The 6,000-nt window shown below is 35.4% G+C and overlaps 1 protein-coding gene across 1 annotated transcript in view; it reads left to right on the top strand.

Moving 5' to 3' along the window:
* RYR2 (ryanodine receptor 2) overlaps window positions 1–6,000 on the top strand; it is a 274,869-nt gene that overhangs the window by 228,331 nt on the left and 40,538 nt on the right. The window lies entirely within an intron of this gene.

The following is a 6,000-nucleotide window of genomic DNA, read 5'->3' as shown; positions in this document are numbered from 1 at the left end:
GGCCTGGCCCAAGCAGGGCCTGGCCGGGCCCGCTGGCCCCCACACGGGGCCTGCAGCCACCTGTCCCAGCGCCGGAAACGAGAGAGAGCTTGGAGGGGGAGTTTGCCTATTCTTAAATGTGGATCACAGAGGTGATCACAACTTTAAGTGGCTTAGAGAATTGTCCATATTCAAACTGGCCAGCTGATAGGTTCTATCAGTTCCCAGAGGAAACTGTAAGCACCCCTTAGCAAGGACGTCCCTTCCGGGACTATGCTTGCTAACCTATGACATCATCCCATCATATTGCTGTGAAATGTTACAGTACTGGAACAAAGTGACATGATGTTATGCTGTATAATACTATAAACAGATCTTGCAGAGCTATAAAATACTTTCCTAAGGGAAAGAAGCTTACAGATGTTTGAAAGTAGATGAACTAATCACTGGGAAATATGTTATGAACAGCAGTCATGCTGTGGCTGTAGGATGGATTAAATAATCTAGTAGGTCTGTTCTGTATGAGAGCCTCATCATTTTGGGATTATATAAAATGAAAAAATTAAAGGGATACTGTCAAGTAGTTCATGTATAAACCATTTCTTTCTTTAAAAACTTCTGGGGGAAATGCCTTCCAACTTCCAGATTTTTTTCTTCTTCTTCTAAATCCACCACTGCTTTTCAGGCTTTTTTCTTAACAAGATATAGCAAGCTACATTTTGTGCATGACTATATACAGTATTTTTGTTCTGCTGCTGCAGAGCCAGCTAGGAGAGGGAGTACAAGTTAGCTAATAAATCCTGTTCCCAGAACTGTCCTGACAACTGTGATCACACTGATCACAAACAAGTAAGTATTTTTTAGTAGTACAGACTCACAGTTGCTTATTGCTTGATGAAGGGAGCAGACAGAACAAAACAGGTAGGAAAAACATGTATTTCTGATTAAAAGAACATATTAAGTAGTAAGGTAAGAGAAAAAACAAGCACAAAATCAGTATGAAAATACTTGACAGTGTCCCTTTAAGGGAGAACGTGATTACCTGCAAGTTGGTGGTCTTGGAACTGAGGAAATGGTAAATAAACAAGGACAGATGTAGGAGTTAGATCCAGGCAAAGGAGCAATATAGCCTTGCTGTAAGTGAATTAAAATAATCATAATTGTGCTATGAGAGAGGGCTTTTTTTTTTACCTTTATGGATGTTGATATTAAGTCCCATCATAATTACATGAGGTTTTTTGTTTGGTTACTTTTAAGGAATTTTTCATAACAAGATGATGGAAAAATAGCACTGAAGTATAAAAGGATGTTATTTGTGACTAAATCTTCACAATCTAATGAAAAATGTTCAGAACTCATATAAGTTTATCCATGAACTTAGGGTATTTTTTGGCATATCCATGAACTTAGGTTATTTTTTGACATCCATAGAACTGTGATGTTATGCATACAGGAGAATCCCAAGATCCATATAAATAAGGAAAAGACAGAAAAGGAGAGAACAGAGTCGAGCTTGGAGATCAGAAAGCAAATTAAAATAATTTAAAGTACATTACCTACCTCCTCCCTCTTCCCGAATGTATGACATCAGGTCTCCCCTCTGATTGTGGAAATCACAGCCAAAGATTCTTTCAAACTTTGCTTATATGCATTTTCACATATCCAGATAGCTTTGTCAAACGGTATCTTGCTTTTTCTTCATGTTGCATTGTGTTCTGGCTAGAAAAGCTAGCAATCAGAAACCTCATTTATACTGAGAAAAGAAAAAGTATTAAAAATCTCACAGCTTTAACAATTGTTTCTAAAAATTGGCAACCTAAAACTTTCCTCCCACTGTGTGAAAAGCATCTTAAAAAAGATGCTCGCCAGTTCCTGTCCTAGAACAGTTAGTCGGTATTGCCAATTATATGAAATCTTATTTCTCTTTGGCCCAGAAGTGCAAGACATTTTGGTCTTTTTAAGTCAGGATCTTATTTTTTTAGATTTATAGAAAGTAGATGACATCATTATTTGATCAGGAGTCGGTCTTCTCAGGCTGCCTAAGGCTGCAATGCAAGAGAGGCATTGTTCTGGAAAGTCAGGCTGGGTGAAATATGCATGTGTGGGAAAAACCAAGTTGTTGCTTATTTTTTCATTAAATATATATAAAAACAGCATCTTGTCCTTGTAAAAACTACTTATGTTACCACACTTTGACATTTTACATGATTTATACTGATATATTAGTTCCTTCTATTTATAGTCAGGGCACATTCTGCCAGGCATTCCATATGGGTATGGTCCTTAGTGAAGATGGCAGAAGTAATACATATGTTACTAAGATACACATACTTCTAGGGCTAGGACTCAGCTGCTAGTATTCCAGATGAGGAATGCAACCTCTGCTTTGGTTGGGTATGTTTGGATTATTAGCATTGCTAATAATGTGAGGACTTTATTGTGCTTTGTGGTTCTAATGCTCTGGACTTTGAAAATTACTTCTTTAGTAAATACCAATTTAGAATTGAATTTTTCCTTTCCCCCTATAAGGTGATTTTTAATTTTCATGGTTTTGTGGTTAAACATGAGCTGCTGTGATATGTGTGGAAAAGCTTGCCCTCTGGATAGCGAGGCATGAAAGGAATGATGTAGGTATGAATGATTCTGCTCACAGTGTCCATGCTGCACATGCACATGATAGCTCACTGGTTTTCTGGCAGCACTGCTGGCAAGGTTGCCCTGTAGCATTTGTTGTGAAAATTGCTTGGAAATCTTTGTGATAGTGAGAGATGTGGATCTTGTGTGTCGGTGGAGATATGACAGCAAGAAGAATCAGTTCACAACTGTGGAATTAGGGTTTGCTAATGGTATAAAGGGAGCTAAGAAAACAACAGCACATCTGTCTAATGGATGTGTGTGGAAATACCCTTATTTTGTGCTTGTAGTTTAACAGCCTTGGTTAGGAGAACAAAATCATTTCAATATGACACAGGATAGGTATCTGTACAGCTCTAATACTTTAAATTGCAAAATGTGTGTTCCCATTAAATTATCATATTTTTCCTGCACTCGTCCTACTGTGTGCTTTAACTTCTCAGTCCTTTCCTATCTTTCTTTTTGATAAGCACTTATTTACATATGTTTGTGGTGACCTTTTGTTCCCTTTAGTCTAGTGGTCTGTGCTGCTCCCGAACTTCTCAGAGCTTTGGGAAGATCCAGGAGTGCACAGCTTTGCAATACGACAGTTATAGCTCTGAAGACTGCATTATTATTTTCAGATGTCTTTTAGAGGTTTATATGACGCTTTGTTTTTTGTTACTGAATTACTTCTGAAGCACACAACCTTATTACACACACTGCATCTCCTAATAGGTTCTTTTAGAGCTGCTTATAAAATTTGTCTAGGGTTTTCTCTGCTGCTGTAGACGATATGGACATTCCCCATTTCATTCTTACATGAGATCTGTCCATGCAAGTTCCAAGACCAGTTGTAGATCCAGTGCCACAAGATCAGTTATCGACATGTCACAGACTCATTGAATGAAAGAATGCACTTTACATCTGATGTGCGTTTCCTTTGAATTATTTTGCAGCAGTATTCTTCACTTGTCCTGGAAGTTTTAAAAGGCTTGTCGATGTTTTTTGGTGTGCGTGTGATTAGGTAGTTTTTTCTGTAGTTCTTTTTTCTTCCTTTTAAGAGCTATATGCAGTTAGTACCATCGTTGACCAATTACTGTCTAATTCATATGCTTTTATACCCTACAAATAAGTGTATGTATGCCCATTCAAATAGTTGTCTATCATTTGCTCTATATAACAGAATTCGTAGTGTACACTGTGAAAAATAATACTGACTTTTCATAGTGAGTGCTATATCACTGATGTTTAACTTTATTAGTTCCATCCAGGGCACATTCTGCAAGGCATCCCAAATTTTTATGGTTGCAATGTTTTCTTAAGTAAAGTAAATTAAATTCTAAATTATTAATGGATGTTTGTTATGTCAAATGAAGACAGATCTGTGTAATAAAATATACAGGCTTCTTCCCCCTTTTTTTTTCTGTGTTATGATAAGTTCTGAATTCAAAAGAAAAGAATTATATAAATGTCATGTGCTCAAACCATTTGTCTGTTAACAAGTGGTTGCCAGAAAAACTCTGTAAAAAACTGTTGAATCATTAAGCTGTCAAAACTGGAAAATACTGATTAAAAAAAAATTATTAAAAAAAATTTAGAACAGGCAGAAATTGTTAAAACTTATTTTAAAACTCTCCAATAACTTCTTTGTATTGAGTAGGAAGAATTCAGTCTATGTACTACTTGGAAAGGTACTCAGTAAAATTACCACTCTTAGCTAATCAGTTTTCTTGTTGACTTGATTGTGAATGTGCAAAGCTCAATCACTGTATGGGATCATTCTCTACACTTATACCAGAGAGGTGCAGGAGATCATTAGTACAAAAACTTATGATGAGTATAACAATAAGAGTGCTTAATTCAGCAATAAGTAACACATTCAAAATTTAAATAGATGTGTAATAGGAAAAAAAAAGAAAAAATTTGTTAAAAGAAATCTCATCTCACATTCAAATTTAAAGATGTAACCACAGTCTTGAATGGGTGAAAATGGTCACCTAAATAAAATTAGACCCAAGGAAAAAAATCTGTAAAATCAAGTTGGTTTAATACATACAATTTCTGTATTCCTTTCTTTCCCCTTGCTTTCATTTTGTGCTTAGCCATTTTAAAAGCACTTATACTATATTTCATTATATACATTGTTATCAGCTGATTGCCTGTATGTTAATGTGTGTTAATGGTTGCTATGGCAACTACAAATGTATTAGTCTAACGATGTATCATGGATAAGAAGTTACGTATTTATTGTTCCAAACTTCTGTTTCATATTTTTAAAGACAGTATTTCACAACACCTTTTGGACCTATAGTGCTTCAGAGGAAATTATTTCTCTTTTTTGTGTCCTTTCAATGACAAATAATTAAACTCAGTGTTTCTTCACCGCAGATGTTAATGCGAATATTCTTATATCAAATAATGATTTCTCAAATAATGATAACATTATTATCAAATGTTATCAAATAATGGTAACATTTACTTTAGCATTTGCTCGAAGGACACAGCCCTTTTTCACATCTACGAAATTAAACATTGGACAAAGCAGGATGTCAGCTTAAGAATTTGGAATAAATATGAAAAATAGATCCCTCAAATGGTATTGGTGTTGGCCCTGCCACTGTCCTTTCCGCTGAATATAATTAGAGCTGATACGGTTTTGTGATTTGTGTCCCCAGCAATGCATTACCTTTGTCTTTCTGTTAGCCCTTTTAGCATGTAGTTAATGCTTGTCCCTTAATATTTCTTCTCCTAGATGAGTTACTTGTAGGACTAGATTTCATCAAGCTCTGGTTTATAACTGTATACTTTTAATACCTGCTCACTTTGACAAGGCAAGAGGCAGGTAGCCTTGCATCTAAGCATTTAAGGGATAACAAAAGATGCCTGCAAGAATTTTTTCAGAATGGATGTGCCATTTCTTCTCTGCTTGCCAAGATAGAATTGAAACCACGTATGTTCCTAAAACTAGAACTGTAATGCTGTAAAAGAAGTAAGGTACTTTCACTGTAGACACTGTCTTCTAAAATAATAGGCATTGTTTTTTGACTTATTAATAAATCTAACCAATAATAAAAGCCTCTCAATATCTTTGGTATTGTACCAAGAGAACAAACAGCAAGTATTTTTTATATGATATGTCCAATTGGTAATTTTTAAAATAAATATAGACATTTGGAAAAACATGGAGAGTTCTTTGCCTGGTTTCTCTCACTGCCAATAAATTCTGACAGGATGTGAGAAGAAAATATACACAAGGAAACAATTCTGTTAGTCACTAAACATTATATTAGCCATTTAAATAATCCAAATAAACCCTGATTTCAAGTAAGATAATGCAGTAGAGGAAAACCTAATCAATGTTTTCTAATAAGACTAAAATACGAAGATTAAACCTTACCAATACTT

The sequence above is a fragment of the Corvus brachyrhynchos genome, unplaced genomic scaffold (genome assembly GCF_000691975.1).
Source record: "Corvus brachyrhynchos isolate BGI_N302 unplaced genomic scaffold, ASM69197v1 scaffold70, whole genome shotgun sequence".
NCBI classification, from domain to species: Eukaryota; Metazoa; Chordata; class Aves; order Passeriformes; family Corvidae; genus Corvus; species Corvus brachyrhynchos.
The sequence above is the reverse complement of the archived record's forward strand: the minus strand, read 5'-3'. Positions and strand labels throughout refer to the sequence as shown.